Raw genomic sequence first — 19,733 nt, forward strand, 5'->3', positions numbered from 1 at the left:
TAACTCAATGAGCCTCATCCTAACTCAATGAGCCTCATCCTAACTCAATGAGCCTCATCCTAACTCAATGAGCCTCATCCTAACTCAATGAGCCTCATCCTAACTCAATGAGCCTCATCCTAACTCAATGAGCCTCATCCTAACTCAATGAGCCTCATCCTAACTCAATGAGCCTCATCCTAACTCAATGAGCCTCATCCTAACTCAATGAGCCTCATCCTAACTCAATGAGCCTCATCCTAACTCAATGAGCCTCATCCTAACTCAATGAGCCTCATCCTAACTCAATGAGCCTCATCCTAACTCAATGAGCCTCATCCTAACTCAATGAGCCTCATCCTAACTCAATGAGCTTCTGGTTTGCTTTTATAGCTGAGCATCAGAAGGATTGACATTATCGTTCGATATCTTTTTACGAGAAATTTCAATTTTTTTCCACCACCTACCAAAACAAAGTATAAATTAAGCTTCTTTTGGTGGTAAAGGGAGAAGTTAATTTATAGTTATGAATATTTTCCCACCCTCTCACCAGCCGGCTGGTAGCTAGCCCATCCTATTTTTTAAGAAAAAGGGGGAGGGGAGTGTGCTATCCTAAACCTTATCCCCAATTTAATGTTAAATACATTAAGCCTTTCTATTAAATACCTAACCCTAATAGTGCGCGCGCACTTCCGTTATTTTTATCTGAATCTTTCTAAAATAAGAAGCCCATCTTTATACTTCAGAGTTGGAACGAGGGAAAGAAATGAAATTTCTCCTTAACTTTCTGCAACTGAAATGGTGTCCAAGTACCTGCTGAGAAGTTATCGAGTTTCGATTTCATGACGCAAGGCTCAGATCTGTGCCAAAATGCACCACTGCAAATGTATGCTGACAAGTTATGGTTTTATTAAAGAGCCAAATATGGCCAAACTGTGCCCATCATGGCTTGGAGTTGTAAATGTAATATTAATGAAAGGTCAATGTAGTATTAATTTTTGTATTCAACAAATTAACATGAATATGAAATTCACTATACTTAAGAATACGTAAGAATGTTTGTCGATTAAAATCGAGAATCGGATAAAAAAATTAAGTGAATCGACGTGGGTTGATGAACACCGAGTACTAAAAAGTTAGTGAAACGGGTTTGTTTAATACAAAATCGATTCATTTTCACTTCAATCTCTGCTACAGGAAGATAAATCCAGAAAGTAGGCAACATTGATAGAATGAAGTGCAATTTATTAGAGATTTATATATTTTGGTCGTGAATTAAATATAATGGTGAAAAAAATTCGTTCATTCAAGTATTTGCAATTTTATGTAAATGAAACATTTTCCCCGCATCTAACGTTACTGATGAAGGATTTTGCAAGAGGGGATTGATAATTGTGTTCCTGCCATTTTACATTCAGTTCTCTAAATGCATTGTTACTGGTTATTTGAAATTTTAAAGATTTAGATATCGAGAAAGATGAGCATTAGGCGCATAGTTAAAGGGTCGGAAAATTTATATTTCCATCTTAATTCTATGTCTTTACTTCTGTATTATTGTGGTAGACACCATATTAATTTTTGAACTTCCAATTTCAGAATCGTAATTCAGGACACTTTCTCACAATTTAAAATTAATAACAAACGCATAGAATTTCCTATTCTGATGCATTACTTTCCTAGGAGAAAAATGGAATCGAGAGGGAAAAATTATACAATTTACAAATTTCTACTAATACTCTCTATTAATATTCGTTTTTAAGTTAATAAATTTCAGAGTATTTATTTCCAAAATTAATGTCGCCATTTATTCAGTTTTACCGTGTGTAAATTTGCATATATTTTTAACATGCATCATATTCACATTCTTGGCTCTGAGATTAAAATTTATTGCTTGAAGAGTCACGACTTAAGTCTTTAAAGGCAAAAAGTCAGATGACTTGATGAAGCCAATTTTATTCTCAATATCATAAGTATTGAATTTTTTCAATCGGACGAATTAATATTGAATACTCTTCGGTGCTCAAAGTATTGAGTTTCTTGGATTGATTTTCTTTTATTCAAAGGTATGCTGCGGGTACTTAACTATAATTTAAAACGGTTTCAAATTTATATTTTTATGTTTACATGGTCTATCAAAACACAAGACAAGATATCGTATTCTTCACAGACAATAGTTTTATTGATGCGTCGAGGCTTGTATGCTATTATTCGGAGCAGCCACTTATAGAAGGATTAGTTTCGAATTCTAATCTTAATGGAATGAAGATTTGGGGGGGGGAAGGGAAGAGGCTGAACCGCCGTACGTTAATCGAAGTATTTCGAGCTTTCAGAACTGGAAAAAGATTTCTACACTACTTCGCAATGAACTGCACAACACTTAAAACGATTAACATACTGAAAATTAGACATCTAATGGACAAAAAAGAATCAAAATCATTCGAGCTTCTGTATCAAAGATCTTTCGCATGCAATTGCGAAAGAAAATTGCAGTTTTTCTGCTAACAAGGTCAGATTTTTGAAATTTCGTCGAGACTCGGAAAAATCTGCCACAGAAGTCTGATCAAATAGCAGAGAGCACTTGCTAAGACAGTCTACAATGGGAATTTAGAGTCTGTCAAGCGCTTCAAGTATTAATTGCACATGCTCATTTTACACAAATTTTATATCTTTAGAAACATCCTATTTTGGATAATATACTATGAAGATTTCTTAAATAATCCAGAAAATATTCAAAGATATTTTTAATTATAATTTAAGTCAAAAAATATTACCATGTTAAATTCAATTCCTTGGGCTCTTCCGGGCTGTATTTTCTGAAGAAACTTCCTGATCTGTTCGGGAAGAGCAAACAAGCTTGGGTTTACAGGAATAACAGATTCCTGAAGTAACTTCTCAAGTCAGGTTCCTCCTTCAGAGCAGCTTGCAGTAGATTCTTATATGCATTCAGTAATGAAAGAACCAACAACCCTAAAAAGAAATAACTTTATTTAAACCTCTAAGTATTATAAAGTTTAATGAGATAAAATTTAATTTACCAAATATTACTTAATCATGTCTGAACTATAAGAAAATATTGTGAACATTCGAAAAATTCGAACTCTACATTTTAACGAATCCACGCTTTAAGCCATTCCGCATTCGAAAAACATTTTTGGATCTTATTTGAACACTTGCAGACTGAATTTGGTGGATGAAATTTGGTATGTGGTCTTTACATATCTTGTAAATATCGCTAGAGTTCTACAAAATGTGATACGATCATAAATGAATACGATAACTACAAAACGTAAAGAGCTAGATAGATAAAATTTGGTATATAGAATTAGCATTTAAGGTGAAAAATACAAAAGGAAAATTTCGAAATAAATCTATTGAGATTTTATCTGTTCTGTACTTTTCTGTGGATATAAAAGTGATAACTCAAAAACGCAGCGCCATAAACGTCGCATTTATATCAAATGTTATTTGTCTATGTAATCTTACTAAAATTGAAGTTTTGCTAAATTGTGACCTCAGTTGAACCAAGATTCTATATTTCTGAATATATGGTTCATCAAAAAAATTCTCTACTTCTAGAGCAAGACTCATACAGGGGTTGAAAAGTTCAGCACCCGTGGAGTTCAATCTCGTCCAAGTTCAACAATTATATGTGAAGGAAGGCAAGTGTGACGATGAAGTAGAAAGTATGCGCGAAAATTTCTGCAAGACTCCGTCCAGTTGATTCTTATTTGTACACAGTATACAGAGTTAGATACCAAACAGTTAAAATAATTTCGAATGGCAAATGTCATGTCAATAGGCTTGTAATTTTAGAAATCTGTAGCCACCGTAGGTGACTAGTTCTTCGAAATCTATAAAATAAATTTTATACTAAATGAAAATGCCATTTAACATTAAGCCGTCAACATTTTTATTGGTTAGATATGTACGTAAATTGAAGAAAAATGACGAAATGACTCCAGAGGGTGATTCTGGGGCTATATCGAAATTTTATATTTTGAGAGCTTAAAAATTGAAGCGCGGCATGGAGCAGGTGACACTTGGATTATATAAAGACCACCAGTTTCTTTTCCATCCAACAAAAATTGGATTGGCTTTCTCCAAACTCATTTCATAAACGTTACACTTTCACATAAAACTGAATCTTGGGCAAAATATGCCAATATTTTGACTGGCATTGGTGATCAATAGTTACTAAATATTAATCTTTGGCGTTACTAGCATTTTCTCGTATACGATGTATCGATAAAGTATTGTAATCGTCAAAAAATTCAAACTCGATATTGACGAGTCTCCACATTTTAGAAATCGAATTAAATAAACATTTTTGTAATTATATCAGTTCGTCCGTGTTCTTCCAGCATTAAATCTATATGGCAGAACTGAAAAAGCTTTAAGCTAGACATATGAAAACTTATTCCTCTGAGTAAACTAACCCAAATTTTAGCAGAGAAATTTTATGTCGAGGAGGCATAAAGTTGAAAGCAATTTCCTTAAAGTAACTTATTGATTATAAAGTATAAAGTCAATGTGCTCATTACTGGTGCAATCAAAATACGATAAATGTTAAAATCAAAGTTCAAATTAACATTACCAGATCTTGGTCAACAGATTCGAACCATTTATCCTTTCTGTCTAAAGTTTAAACGAACTGAAAGAAACCGTTTAAAAAAGGTGAAGCAACAAACCAGTTGCCCACAGTTAACTTATCTTCCGCCTCGACCGAAGAGCTTAAACCACTTCGCATATTCCGTCTAAAGTACTTACATGAGGCGAGTTTAAATAGCAACCAAATTTTCATTGCAGTTTCTGCCAACCACAAATCACGAAAAAGGTCGGGTTCGAATCCTTTAGTTTACTTGAAACTATGGCGCGGAATTCGAAAAAAACCAAAGACACCATAAAAATTCGGATCCGAAATAATTTTCTGTATGGATCTTTTCCAAATGTCCAACAAACTCAGTTTTCACACGAGATTTGTAGATTTCAGTCAAATTTTGAACAAAATCCGTCCAGTGGATGTCTGTTCGAATTTAAGTTAAAGCGGTAATTACAAAGACGGGTCTAAATGGATTAACTTCGGTACACAGATTTAACATCTATGAACTTTTGAGCCAAATCCAACTTGGTTGACAGTTGGCCGATTCATACTTTCAGAAATGTGTAAACTTTACTCGAGTGTTACAAATTTGGCATGTGATTGCGATTACAAGTGTAGACTTTCTAACTGTACAAAAAAATTGCATCAACAAATTTGATTTTCAAATACTCTTTGCTTCAAACCAAGGATTAATCGGCAAAAAACTCGCCAAAGAACAAAAGTCGGATTCAATAAAAATGGCAAACTGATGTCAAAGTTAGCATTTCTTGTCTATAGTAGACTAATGCCATGCAAGGCGTTCTCCGAGCTTGACTATGATTAGTTCGGTTCAGTGGTACAAAGACCGAATTATCGTACGTTATTTTTCCGGTTATGTTTAATAAACATTGTTAAAAGCAAGTCATTTTAATTCGAATTTCTCCAAGTAAAGCATTGCCGGCCCCAAGGGTGTCAATTGACATAACGATATGGGCTTCAAAGTGGCTTGTCTAAGTAAAAAGTTTTTGCATATACATAACACATACTTAATGCTTAAAATACAATTACACATGTTACATGTGACGTTCTCTGGAATAACACTTATTGGAAAGGAAACTTAGTGAAACTACTCCCACTGGTTGCTCACTGATTAAAACAAAAATTTGACAGATATAAATGTAATCTGAAATAAATAGAATTTTGTATATGAACTTAAATTGCGTTGATATGCATGCAAAAGTACAGATCGATAAATCCAAATTTGGAGACGAATTTGATTCCAAATTTGAACCGAATCCAAATTTTAGATGCTAAACTTGTGTATCAAACTATACGTTGGCTGCACTTAACTATGCGTTGGTTCTAAGTTTTGTATTTATTGCGCTCGTTTTACTCGGATAGCTTCGACTAACTTTCCCCGATTAGATTTTTTCTCCAAAATTTGACAGAACTATTAATTTGATATTAAGTCCCACACCAAATTCATCTTTTTAGCTCAAAGCGTTTGAATTTACTTTCACAGAAAAACGGGAATAAATGCCAGAAAGGCGATGTGGATTTTAAGATATCTGAAAAGATTCGTGAAAAATCCCTAATTGAGTTTTTTTGCAAATTGCAATACTTTTTATGAGAAAGTAAATTTTGAGGAAATCGGCGTAATAGTTGTGGCTTGAACATTATCATGGCTTTCGTCAGAAAATGAAATACAGGGAGAGAAAAATCTCGCCGTATTTTATATTCTATTCATGCTAATTTAATATATCTGCGCTCTACATACAAAACCGTTTGACTTAGAACTAGTCAACTTGTCAGAAACGCATTTTAGAGGGTGGGAATTTTACTTCGGGAAAAGATGCAAATTTCAATCAGAATTTTCATTAACTGAAAATGAAGCGAAATATCGGTATCTTTCCTCTATGACTTCCGAAAATATAGCCCAAATGGTTTCTGCATCATTTTAAAGTTCAAACAAATCAAATTATACCAATGTTAACTTATAAATTAAGTTTCTACTTTTAATGAATTTTAAGAAAATATTTTAAATGTTTTCAAACAATTTATTTCACAAAGAAATGAAGTGCGTAGAAAAAAGTAGTTCTATTTATCATATTGCAATTACGCTGGCAAAAACTCCAGTTAAAAGACCGAGTTAACTCTCTGAAATTTTAACCTAAAAATGCGATTTTTAGCATTTGTATGAAATGCGATATTTTCTAAAAAAGCAATACGAGAAAAAGTTCTACGATGTTTTAAAATGGTTATCAGCTCAATAATTCAATCTTATTTAAGGCATATACAACTTAATACATAGGATATCCACACTAATCAGGGACCAACAGCTGATTTCTACAACTTTATTAGATACATACGCGAATTAGCCTAAATGAGGCATTTTATATAGTTTGAATCAAATATTCCTATAAATTACGCTCAGATTTATTTTTACATTAAAAATTTTTTATACGAATCCTATATTCTATAAGTCGTTAAATATTAATGTCACAAGTCTATTTTATTAAAAATTCCACACTCTGCAATTAAAATATATTAAGTTTTGCAATTACTTTTGCAATTAAAATGTCTTAAGTAAAATTTGAATGCCTATTCTATAAAAAAAGAATCGTCTTGACGAAAAAGCGCTACTCAGGGCTCGGATTTTCTAAGGCCGATTGTCTAAAATAATGCAATTGTTGATAATCTTAAAATAATATTCAAAGCATTATAATTAGATCAGGCTTGATCCCGGAAGACAACCGTTAGAAGCAAGATAATTTTACCGACTATGATTTACAGGATCGAAGAACTGTATAACGTAGAATTCATAATTTTCTGAAATAAATTTATTGATTGAAATAACACTTGCCGCATTCAAATCTTTTTGAAGAAAAAACTGAATTTGACGAATCAGAAGTTCACTGAATTATAAAATATTCTTCGATACATATAAGCTTACAATACTGAAAGATTCGATTTTCTGTAATTAAAAATGACTGGTTTTAGTAAAAAAGTTCGCATTTATTGAAGTTCTCTTTCATTTCAAATTCAAATTTAAATCTTACGGCAAATTGGAGATGACAGAAAATAGATATTACGATGGACAAAATGTCGTAAGGCTTCTATAATGTGAGCTATGGAACTGTGAATTTAAAGCTTAATATTTTGATTAAGCTATTAAGAGACCAAAGCACAAATATTTAACTGAATTTTGTGAGTTTTACACCTGGTGACCCAATTGGTGAAGAAAGGCGTCCAATATTAAATAAGCCGCATCCATTTTAAACTCATAATTTATGTATGAAAGAGCACATCACTGCGTGTAATTGAAGTAGTGGAGTGCATGAGCAGTTTCATCGGCATTTGACTTAAATGGCGTAAATTTACTCCTGAACTCAATTGGTTAAAAACATTCTAGATGGCAACAGATCCATTAACCATTTCGAGCACATTTCGGATTTTAATTGACAGTTTTGAAACATTTAACTAATTTTATGAACAAATTGAAAAATGCTGAAAGGATGATTTTAAGCAGAGTTTATGACTGAAACAGCCTGTTGCTAATTGGCTAGACTGCTTTAGTTGAGTAAAATTATTGGGAATAGCGGTAAATTTAAGTATCTTGCTTCACAATATATAATTTATTTCAACACTGAAGAATTAAATATATTCTTAACCGTACAAATAAGAGCCAGTTGAAGTGGGCACCAAAACTCACATACTCTAAAAAGGTGTTACTCCAGAGAACATGTTCCATGGCTTTGGTGTTCAATTATGAAATATTCATTTCAATAAAGAATTTATCGTGTGACCCTAAATTCGTCAGAATGTTACGGAGTCCCCATTAATACCTAGCATGCGGTTAATAGTACCCGAATGCGTTTTAGGCGCATTTATTCCAACCGTTTGAAATCGGTTTGACCCAAAACCATATATATATATATATATATATATATATATATATATATATACTAGCCGCCTTTGGCGACCAGCCGGTTCTTCAATCTTAATGTTCATTAAAATTTTAATAAATATTTTATGCAATTACTTTAATAGCTACTTCAAAATATTTTAAAACTTGAAATTTTGGATAGTCATATAATTCACTTATAATATTATAAAGGCCTTCAATCATAACGTAATATGTATCTAATTTTCTGTTAGCTCCCATAAAATTTATACTTTAATTTAAAGTGGAAAGGATTAATCTGCAATTAATATAGTAATATTTTTTACTGAAACAAAGTATTTTTTGTATTATGATTACTGAAAACAGTCACTGAGCGTTTAAACTAAAGAATATCTTAATTTATGTAATATTTCAAGAATCTGTCGAAATATTCTCAGATTCATCATGGCCAGATTGATTCATTAACAATGTTTAATTTTAAATACATTAAACACTAAGAAAATAAAACGAATCCTTTAAAATAATCGGTCGAAAACATTTTAAGCCTAACCTAATTAGAGTAGGAAAAAAAACTGAAGCCTTACTCATTTGGCGGTGGGGAAAATGAAAAGTTTTTGGCGGGAAAGTTAGTTTTTAATTAAAATTTTAATTAAAAATTCATAAAAATTGTCTCCAGGTGAACATTCCCGACCTCCAAGGTATACATGTACCAAATTTGGTAGCTGTAGGTCAAACGGTCTGACCTGTAGAGCGCCAACACACACACATACACCTGAGCTTTATACAAGTATAGATATGTTTACATGCTTTTGAAATTAGACTGACCGACTAACGTGAACCCCTTGATAGATTTGATTCAAAATTTAATAGAGATCTATACTATAGATATTAAGCCTGTACCAAGTTTAGTTTAACTCTGTTAATGTCTAGATTTAAAGCAACACTAGTCTATTGAAATATGTACCAAGTTGCATCTGAACTCTCGAAGTTAGTGCTAATTTTTATTTAAGCAGCAGGGCAGATTTCTCTAGGACGGATTTTGCTTATAATTTGGCAACAATTTAAAAATCTTGCGTAAAAACCCGTAGTCCAAATTCACCCGTCTGTCTCAAAGTATTTTTGAACTGTATCACAGACGAACAAACTTCGTGTTATTCATAATCGGGGTGGTGAAAATCTCGAATTTGAATTTTTCGACGATTACAGTACTTCATATGTTAGAAAGTATGAATGAACATGGAATCGCAATTAAAAAATCAACACTTCTACCAAGCACATGCAGCAAACTCATTTAGTAATATACTTAGTATGATTTTACTGTCAATAAATAGCATTAGCAATTGAATATTAATTTCAGGAGACAATTTTAAGTAAGCTGCTTAAAATATAACATTCAGCATTTAAGCTTAAAAGTTGATAGGAAGTAATTGTAAATTAAGAAAAATGATATTTCAATTTACTTACATTTGTAAAAGTCCCGTACTGGCGTAACGCATCTCGGATCCAGCGTTATCCTTGTTGAAACTAATTGCACCAGCAGATAATTACGGAAGTCAGCCTCCACTGTGTTTGGCATTAGTCGATTCTTGTATAGCAAGTCTTCTAAAATCCCGACATTTTTGTACTAATTTTCTCGACTCACCAAGTATCCAGACAATAGCAGATGAGATGACAAATTGAATAGCCTCAAAAGAACGGAAATATATAAATGAAACGTGTTTAAACTGTTCACAACTTAAAAATATAGAAAATGATATGATCCCTCAAGATCTCAGTTTATAAAACCATTGACAGTGATTTATTTTGCTAATCAGATGATGCAACTTATTTGGGGCATTATTTTAATTTCTATGAAAAGGGCATTTGGGTAGTGAAGCGTTTTAATGATTTGCCTTTTAGATTTATATTTTTACTTAAATGCAGATTAAAGATTCAGTAATTCGATGCACGAGTGAGACTCATCTTTTGCGAAACTTAATAAAGAATTAAAAGACAGCTTACTGGTGTTGAGCTGATGCTAGATAATCAGTTTGTTTTTTTGATGTGGAACAAATGCTTGACAAAACATGCCAAAGCGTCTTCAAGAAACTCCCTAATACAGATGTTTTCCTCCTGCCCTAGCATTTAAATTTTGAACCATTGTTAAGACCATGACAACCACGAATTTATTTTTATTTGATGTCCGCATATGACCGTTTTGTACCTCAATATTATAGTGAACCGAGAATATAAGGATTTTTTGTCGATCGAAATTAAAATTGTTAGAAATCCAATTTTTGTACGAAAATCACATGCCAGATTTCATCTTATTAAATGTTGAGTTTTTATCACATGCAAATATACTTACTGGCAGTCAACCCATTGACTGGTTAGTTTCAAATTTGGCACAGACAATTTAGATGTTAAAATTGTACCAAATACCAAGCGTCTACCTTTTTATACTTCATAGCTATTGTGTTGTACTCTAACAGATGTTCTGCGAATGGTTTTGGCCAAAATTTAATCGAGCTCTTAAAATTTTGAGCTACGTTTCATTGTTGTAGCTCAACGCGTTTCGATTATGGCCAAATACAGACATCTCTAAAGACAGTTTCCGAACTCGTGGAGGACTGAAACATAACAATTCATCAAAAACTCGAGTTCGAAATTTAGCGATTATAATAAGCTAGAAGAAATGGCATGATAAATTAAAACCCATCAAAACGCAAAGCATAACTTATTAGATACGACATAATCCAATCATTCAATTGCCCCTAGATGAAATTTCATTTAAGATTGAAATTTTTCATGAACAAAATGCAATGGATAATTGCAAAGTATATAATTTTGAAATGTGAACTCCACAAAAAATTTCTACATAAATTGAGCAATTAAAGTTAGCGGTATTTTTACCTTGTAACCATACATTGCATTTTCGACATCAGAGTGGCTCGTTTTGGTCCGTTTATCTTAAAAGATAAACACTACGCTTGCATATAAAATCTTTGAATTCAACGCATTAGAGAAGCTACTAAGCTCACATAGTTTCGGGCGAATTTTTAAAGTTAAAACAATATCTGCAACATTCCATCTTCAGATACCCCAAGGATGGCGACTTTGAATTCTCAATGACGAATACAGGCGCTTTCAGGTTGGAGAGTATTACAGACTAACCACCGACGGATTTTCTGGAAATATTGCTTTCGTTTTATGTTGAATCTCGTAAATATAACTTCACGCTCATGATTCTGTCCTCAACTGAAGCATGTTCCTAATGAAGCATAATTCCATGATATCGTTTAAATGTTTATTAAGTTTCTCAAAATTAAGTTTCCGAGTATTCTAAATCAAATTTCAAGTTATCTTTTAAGGTAATGTAATTACAGTTTGTTCCAGGATTAGTAGAAGCGTTTTTTCCTGAAGCTTTCAGAAATGGAAGGAAGTCATGCGATTGCTATTTGATGAAACACAAATGGTTTGAATATCATTACAATAATGTAATGTAAGAAAAACTAATAGTTATTTTAAATATTGTCAAAATTCAGAAAAATTGTATGGTAATAACATTTCCTTAGACAATCTTTTAAATTTTAAAAAGACGCAGAAACTAAGTTTTTGCTTCAAGGTTTCAGGAAATAATCACCCAAGAAAATTCAAGTTTCATTTAGTATGCAATTAAAGTTTCATAAAATCGCTTAGAGATAAACATTCATTTTATAAAGTATACCTGTGCCGAATTTGATAGTTTTAGTGGCTGTCCTGTAAACTTCCGGCACAAATATATACACTTCCTTGTTAAGTATAGATTTCACAGTTCAAGAGAAAACCAACCGAGATAAAAAAAAATATCAAATAAACAATTAGAAATGAGATATTAGAAGTTTCATTAAAAAATAGGTCGGAATATGTTTGAATTCGATTGTTCAAATTCTCGTAATTCTATAGTTTCAGATTTCATAGTGTAGAGATAAAATGCTGTTAGAAAGCGATTGTTTTTCATTTGTGAACTAAATATTGCACATACTAATATAGCCATAAAGGTTTTGAACTTAAAGGTTGTGACCCAAATGGACAAGCAAATTGTTTGTCGGGATATGCCGTTGAAACTTTTAATTGATAAATTTCTTATTCGAACTTCAATTAAAAATTCTTCAACAATAAAGCAATTGTTATAATTGGAGCTTAATCAACATATTTCGCTTAAATAAGAAGAGTAGAAGAGTAAATGCTCAAAAGACGTCCAAAAAGTGTCGAAAATGAGATTAAATTAATTTTTAGAACAATGGCTCACAATTACCAACTTGGCATTCAATAAAATTGCGTGACAAAACGTTGCAAACGAGGATACATATTATACGCTGGCTGAGAATGAATATTCCATAGATAACTAACTACAGAAACATTAAAAACTAGCGTCAAACATTATTCACTTTCATTTGCAGCAAAATACTTACAGGGTTATGAAATAATTAACTCCTCAGAAAAATTAGGTTGCAAAAAAAAAAAAAAAAAAACTGTTAGAACGGCAATGGTCTATAATTATCAGTTTATAACCTAAAGCAAAGTACTAGAAAACATCCGCATAGTAATGATATTTATATTTACCGAATATAATAAACAACTTGCGATAGAAGCACGAGAAAAATTACCTTTATCAGATTAACAGGAGTCTGTCTCAATCCTAAGGCAGTCGGGAACGCCCCTCGCCGACTCAGAATTCTCACGAAGTGAGATATCACTATACCAAAAAATCTTTGCAAATTATAATCTACTTCACTTCAAATCAATGGACTGGAGCATAACTCCTTAAGCTATGGGTCCAGGTTCTAATCATGATTGTTTGAAATCTTTTTATGCTATTAAAATTTCGGCAGCCTTTGCAATATGGATTTTTTTTTATTTATTAAGTTGCGATAAATAACTCCATTTAATTCTAAGAATTTCATTCCAGTTTTACAAATACGCACTATAAACTATATTTCTTTTTAAATTCTTTTATTGCAGATCAGTTATTTGTTTTTGTTGTCAATTTCCTTGATTATGAATACACTTGGGAACGCCAATAATATGATCTCAAATGAAGCTGCATTTGTAAAAAGTATTTGAAGCCCTGGTAAAGAACTCCAGGATAGAGTAATATTCTATTATTATGTTCGTGACTTTTTAGAATTTAAGAAAGAATTTTGAAATCAACAACAACAACAACAAAAAGATGAGTTAAATACTAAATTGTAATAATAAATAAATACTAAATACTTAATAGCACAAATAGCAATCCAGAAGGCAATTTCAAACAACAGAACTTGAGATTTTACACTATCTACCAAAAAGTATTTGGACACCCATGCAAATGAGATTATCTGCGGTCATGATGACGTCACATCTTCTATACTTAAATATCGTGTAGGATGCAATAACGGCATTAGCCACGAAATTCAGCTCTGTCTGACATCGAGAAAGGTGCAATTGTTTTATATCATTGAAATGGTCGATCCTTGAAAGGCATATATAGCGAGTTAAACATTCCAAAATCGTGAATAGTTTTTGTCGTTAGGAAATAGAAGGCGAGTGCTGGTTGTTAAAATGCATTTAAACCCAGCAAACCACGCAACTAAGAAGTAGACTGTACCAAACCGATGGCGTACAGACTCCAGGAGATCCCATAAGTATCTAACTATTTATTTAATAAACAATAAAGAAACGCGAGGAAGCCCACTTGTTTGGTTTCAATGGCTTGTTGCCGTCCATAAGCTTTCGAATACAAAATCCATCCAGCTCTGGTGCAAGGCGCGTCAGAATTGTATCCTAGATTAGTGTAAATGGGTTTTCTAGAATAATGATCAAGGTTCAATCGGATGAAAATATGGGATTATAATATATATGGAGAACGCTTTCGACAGAAAATATTACGTTTACAGTAGAGCTTGGAGGGGGAGGAGGAATTATAATTTCGCGATATCTCTTGTGGAATAGAACAGAGGCGGCGGTAGCAGGGGGGGCAATTACCACCCTGTCGGCAGCCTCTTGCCCCACCCCACCCCGTCGGCGAGAAATTCAGTTTCGTCGGCAAAAGTGTTTTACCATTTCATAATGGTTGTAGAGAGTTGAGCATTATCGAATATGATTATTTAAAATCCACCTTAAAGTTAATATATTGTAAACAATCGAAATATACAAGTAATGGTTAAAGTGTTTAGATATATTTAGCAACATCATTTGGAGGTAGGTCAATAATCGATAGAATTCTACGTCAATAATATGCCATATTTTACAGACAATTTTTGATAGACCAAACTAAGAACTGAATGCAATGAATGTCGAAGACGTTAAGTTTGCAGATTTTCGGACATTAATTAAGCCATTAAGCTTATGATTTGTACTACTTATGGCAATATAACCAACAAGGTAACAAGTGAATAAGGTATTAACAAGGTGATATTTTCATTTTGCTAGCAATTTTTGGTCGCTCGACTAAACTCAATGGCGAGTGCCGAAGATGTTAAATCTGCAGATTTTCGGACATTTGATTGAAATGTCGTTCACTTAGTTTATAATTTGCATTAAATTTGGCAATATATCCGACAAGTGAATAAGATACCGCATTCTGCCGATAACTTTTGGGCGGCCGACTATGAACTAAATGTGATGAATGTCGAAGAATATATCCACAGATTTTCAGACATTTGATTCAAATGCCATTCATCAATCTTTCAATTTGCACTACTTTTGGCAATATAACCGACAAGGCGGCATGTGTATAAAACATAAGACATGTCGCATTTTGTCGAGAAAATTTGATCGTTTGACTAAGAATTCAATGTGAAGGGATGTCGACGAGTCCAAATTATCAGTCATTTTATTTAAATGTCATAATGTTCATTCAGCATATAATTTATACTATGTTTTGCAGAATAGTCAATCTGACAAATGAACACGACGTCACATTTATCCCGACTAATCTTTATCCTTCGGCTAAGATTTTGTCATTGATTATAAAAAAAAAAATTGTTTTCATCGAGCACTTCTATTGCCTGCCAGTGGAATTATTAGAGAAATTGGAGCTTTTATATTATTCATGAATAGGACAATAGAGTTGTTTTCTATAATTCATAACTCAAATCCAAGTTCTAAAATTAATCATCATCTTATTCATATAATTGTTACTTCCTCTGTAACGAATTGATAAATTTATTTTATTCGTCTCACTATGAGAATTGCCTGACTAAAATCTAGTTAAACACACACACACACATACACACACAATGTTTTCTTTTGACACTATTGTGAGTATGCATACTAAGAAGAGTTATTTTGCTGTAATCAAATTATGTGAATTCATTATAAATCACTGGAGTAAGTAAATTGTATAATTGTAAATTAAATCCATTCAACAATAAAATATCTGTTTTCTTTTGCAATCTAATTTATCAGGCTACAATTATTACTCTACAGAAATAATACCGACTGCAGTTGACGACAAAAAAAAATATTTTTGGTATGGTAACTTTTTAGCTACACTAAAAGAGTTTATCCAAGTATGCGCTAATTTTTTTAAATAAATTACTACCTAAATGCTTAAGACTCTGCATTGAATATTATGACTATGTAATTGGAGAACGTATAATTTATAGATACTTTTCTTTCAATTACTATTATTGGCAAAAAGTATGTAATTTCAGATGCTCCTAAATTTTTAATAGACTTTGAATAAAGATGTATTGATAAAAAGATGATTAAAATAGTCATTCTTAGAATATTCATAAATAACACTTTAACCCCTTGATATACGAATTTACTTACTTCCTAAGTAAATGGCAGATTTTATGTGGGACAATTATCGTTACCTTAATCACCAGAAAAATATAAGGGCATTGGAGGTAATGATGCGTTTTCAAATGATTTTAGCGTTTTATATTACTTAATACTTTCACTTAATTTCAGATTTAAAATTAAAAATTAAATAATTCCATACTCGAGTTAGACTCGCCATTATATATGAAGGGGTTAAAAAAGCCTATGTATGCAACTGAGGGGATAAACTCACCCTTTCGTAGGAAATTAGCTTGTAATAACTTCGAATGAAGTACTCAATAGTACATAGAATAGTCAGAAAGTACATAAATAAAAATGAAGATAGGCGAATTCATGTTCAAGATCTAATTTTTTTTTCAAATAAAATGCATTGGTTTTTTTAAGCCTAAATATATATAGAAAAATAAATACAAGGGGGATCTAACGTTTAAACAGTCCATTTTTCATAAGAATATTTTTTATATCTTACATAAAATAGTAATTTTGTACATATATTTACAAAATATTTTAAAATACAACATATTGTATCTTTTCTGCATTCTATATTGTTCGTATTCGAACTATAGTAACGGTTTGTCGAGTACGCGCACTTATTCTCCTCGGATTCGAAACACATCTTAATTCTTACTCGTTGTTGCAATTCTTACTTAACAAATATTTCAGGTAGAGGACTAAACAGAAAAATCGGTTTTTGAAGAAAACATCGAATATTTTTTATTTTTTATTCTGAATTTCTAAAACAGTTACTTTTATAAAACTTTTTGTTTCAACGTTCATTTTATATAGCTTCTTATATAAAATAGTAAGAGTAAGCATTTTTCCATTTATCACGATGCGTCAATCTGGTACAATCTATGTTTCTATCTATATACTACAATCTAGAATAGAATATGACTATTTTTTTCTTAAATTAGATAGCAGAGAAATTAAATCTCAAGAGTCTCATAAAAAAAATAGTCATAAATATTGACAATATTTTGATGGTTAGTAAAAGAAACTGAGAACATGTTTTTTTTACAAATAACTTTATAAAGTTTTAACAATGAAAAAAAAGGATATGAATAAAAAAGAATTAAATAATACTTTATTTTCTTTAATTAAATGTAAAATTAATTATTAAGAGTTATTTTGAAGTCAAATTAGAGATATGGTGCTTGCCCCCCCTGTCGGATTTGTCTTGCCCCCTCGTCGGCAAATCTCTACCGCCACCTCTGAGTGACAATATAATCACTTTTATTGTATGAAATTTAAGCAGTATAATTTCAAAATACAGTTCCCTAACCTATTATTTTATTTAGTAGTTTTAGTAAAGTGTTTAAATTTTTAGTTGCAAATCCTGAATTTTTTAATCAATGGATTAAATTGTATTTCATGTCAATTGAAAAACTTTCTTTTAACTAAATTCATTTAACATTTTAAATAAAGATAAGCGAATATTTAATTAAATATTAGTTTGTCGAGCCGAAATTGATGTCCGTATTAATGTGCATTTAAATAATTCATTTTATTGGAATAATTAAATTTCAAGCAGAAGCATTGAACTCCCACTTTTTTAAAAATTTCTTTTTAACTAATTCCATACTAAATTAGATTTTAAAAGTAAAATACTCTTCTTATTTCGGTATTGTTTTTGCATTGATTTTATTTTCTACAACTGATGAAAAGTTGTATAAAATAATAGAAAAATTGTTGATGAAAGAAATTTAAGCTTTCTCAGAATTAACAACTACAATTTTAATTTTTAAAAAAAGAATATAATAAAAACTTTTAATTATTTTTTAAAATCTTTTTCCCTTTAAATTTGAATTTAAATAAATATATAACGTAAATTTTATCTGACAGTTTCATTATTGCATATAGATTAAAAAAAAAAAAAAAAAAACGTGCTGAAATGGAACAGCTACATGATTAATTCGGAGCTTAACTGTTGACTTCAAGATATTTCAATATGAAATGCATAATTAACATCATTATCATTCATCATTTCTTTCTGCTTTATGAGGTATAGTATGGGACGATGTATTTTAATCTCTTTACTAAATATTCCAACTTAGTTTGCGTGCATTTCCTTTAGAATGAATTGGATTACATCAGGCTCAAATGACACATATTACTATGCATATTATTAAATTGTCGTTTCACACTATAAGGTAAACCTCATCCTCTTTGATTCTGCAAGGTACACAATAGATTTCAAAACTAAAGTGGCGCGGTGCATTTCCTATATATAGAGCATGCAATAATTGACTACTATCTTACCAATCCAGCATTTTAAAAATGATAAATCTCGATTTAGAAAAAGTAGTAAAGAAAATATCATCCAAATATTGATTTGGTATATTAATTCTTTCATTAATAATACTTAATTCTTGAAATTATTCATAATTTTCAGCTTTTTTAAAAATATTTCACTGAAAATTGCATTAATATAAATTAAATAGTTAATAAACATTAGCACCATCAATTTTATTAAGAAATAAATAAATTATTCTTATTATTTTTTCAAATTAATATTGAAATTATATTTTCTAACTTCTTCTTTTAATTAACATTATATCGCATTCGCAGATCTTCTTAATACATATTTAATTATTTAATTGGAATCAATATGGTGCGCTTCACAAGACTTTTAAAGACATGGAAAGATCATAAACCAGAAATGACCGGACCAAACCGGAATGTACCATTTATATATCTCTCAGTGAAACAAATCATCATCCATTCGTTTTTCATACCGTGTCTCAGCTTTCACTTTTTCAAAGATAATGGAATGCTATGAAAAATTAGAAAGGAAATTCTGCAAGAGACGAGTACTTCCCAAAAAAATGATGTCCCAGCATGAAAATGAGGAATCGTAAAGAAGTCTTCACAAATTGAAAAAGGAATTTGAAATAAATGGATCTAACTTAGATTGAAATCGATTTTTATCTCTGAGAGAACAATATTTTAAATGGATTGAAGCAAGACAGATCAGTTATAAATCGTCTGTCAGAACAGAAAAAGATGTTCACAAACTGATGTTTTCATGTTATTTTTCCTTCAAAGTCTGATAGGCATTTCTTTTCTATGAAGCAAACTTTCAAAACTGTTTTTAAAAAAGTATTAAAATTGTAGACTTTGACATGTGAGCTTCCCACACTCCAATAAAAAAACTTGCTATAGCTTGATTACAATTATTATTTTTGTTAACGTCTTTTTTTCAATTTTAAAAAGTTATATTGTTGTGTCCCATAAGTTTCTTTCTTATTTCTAATATGAAATGAATACATAATATTTACTGTTTAAGATATTATTTATTTATTTTTTTATATAAGAACCCTTTTGCTCTTATACCTTCTTCCATCTCTCAGGAAGGCTCATTATGCCTTCTTCTTGAAATTCTTGTGTTTTGGATAAGAAATAATCCTCGAGGTGCGCTTTTATTTCGCTGATGGATTTAAAGCGCTTATCGGGAAGATAATTTTTTTAAGGACAGAAAGA

General features: G+C 31.3%; 1 long non-coding RNA gene across 1 annotated transcript; it reads right to left on the bottom strand.

Annotated features, from left to right (window-relative positions):
- Window positions 1-2,628: 2,628 nt before the first annotated feature.
- On the bottom strand, window positions 2,629-13,143 carry LOC129980572 (uncharacterized). The gene is made up of 3 exons (XR_008785251.1): window positions 13,091-13,143; window positions 9,927-10,147; window positions 2,629-2,946 (listed from the first exon to the last, which is right to left on the bottom strand). It is a non-coding gene; the product is annotated as an uncharacterized LOC129980572 (long non-coding RNA).
- Between the last annotated feature and the right edge of the window lie 6,590 nt (window positions 13,144-19,733).

Source organism: Argiope bruennichi, chromosome 8 (assembly GCF_947563725.1).
Source record: "Argiope bruennichi chromosome 8, qqArgBrue1.1, whole genome shotgun sequence".
Classification (NCBI taxonomy): domain Eukaryota; kingdom Metazoa; phylum Arthropoda; class Arachnida; order Araneae; family Araneidae; genus Argiope; species Argiope bruennichi.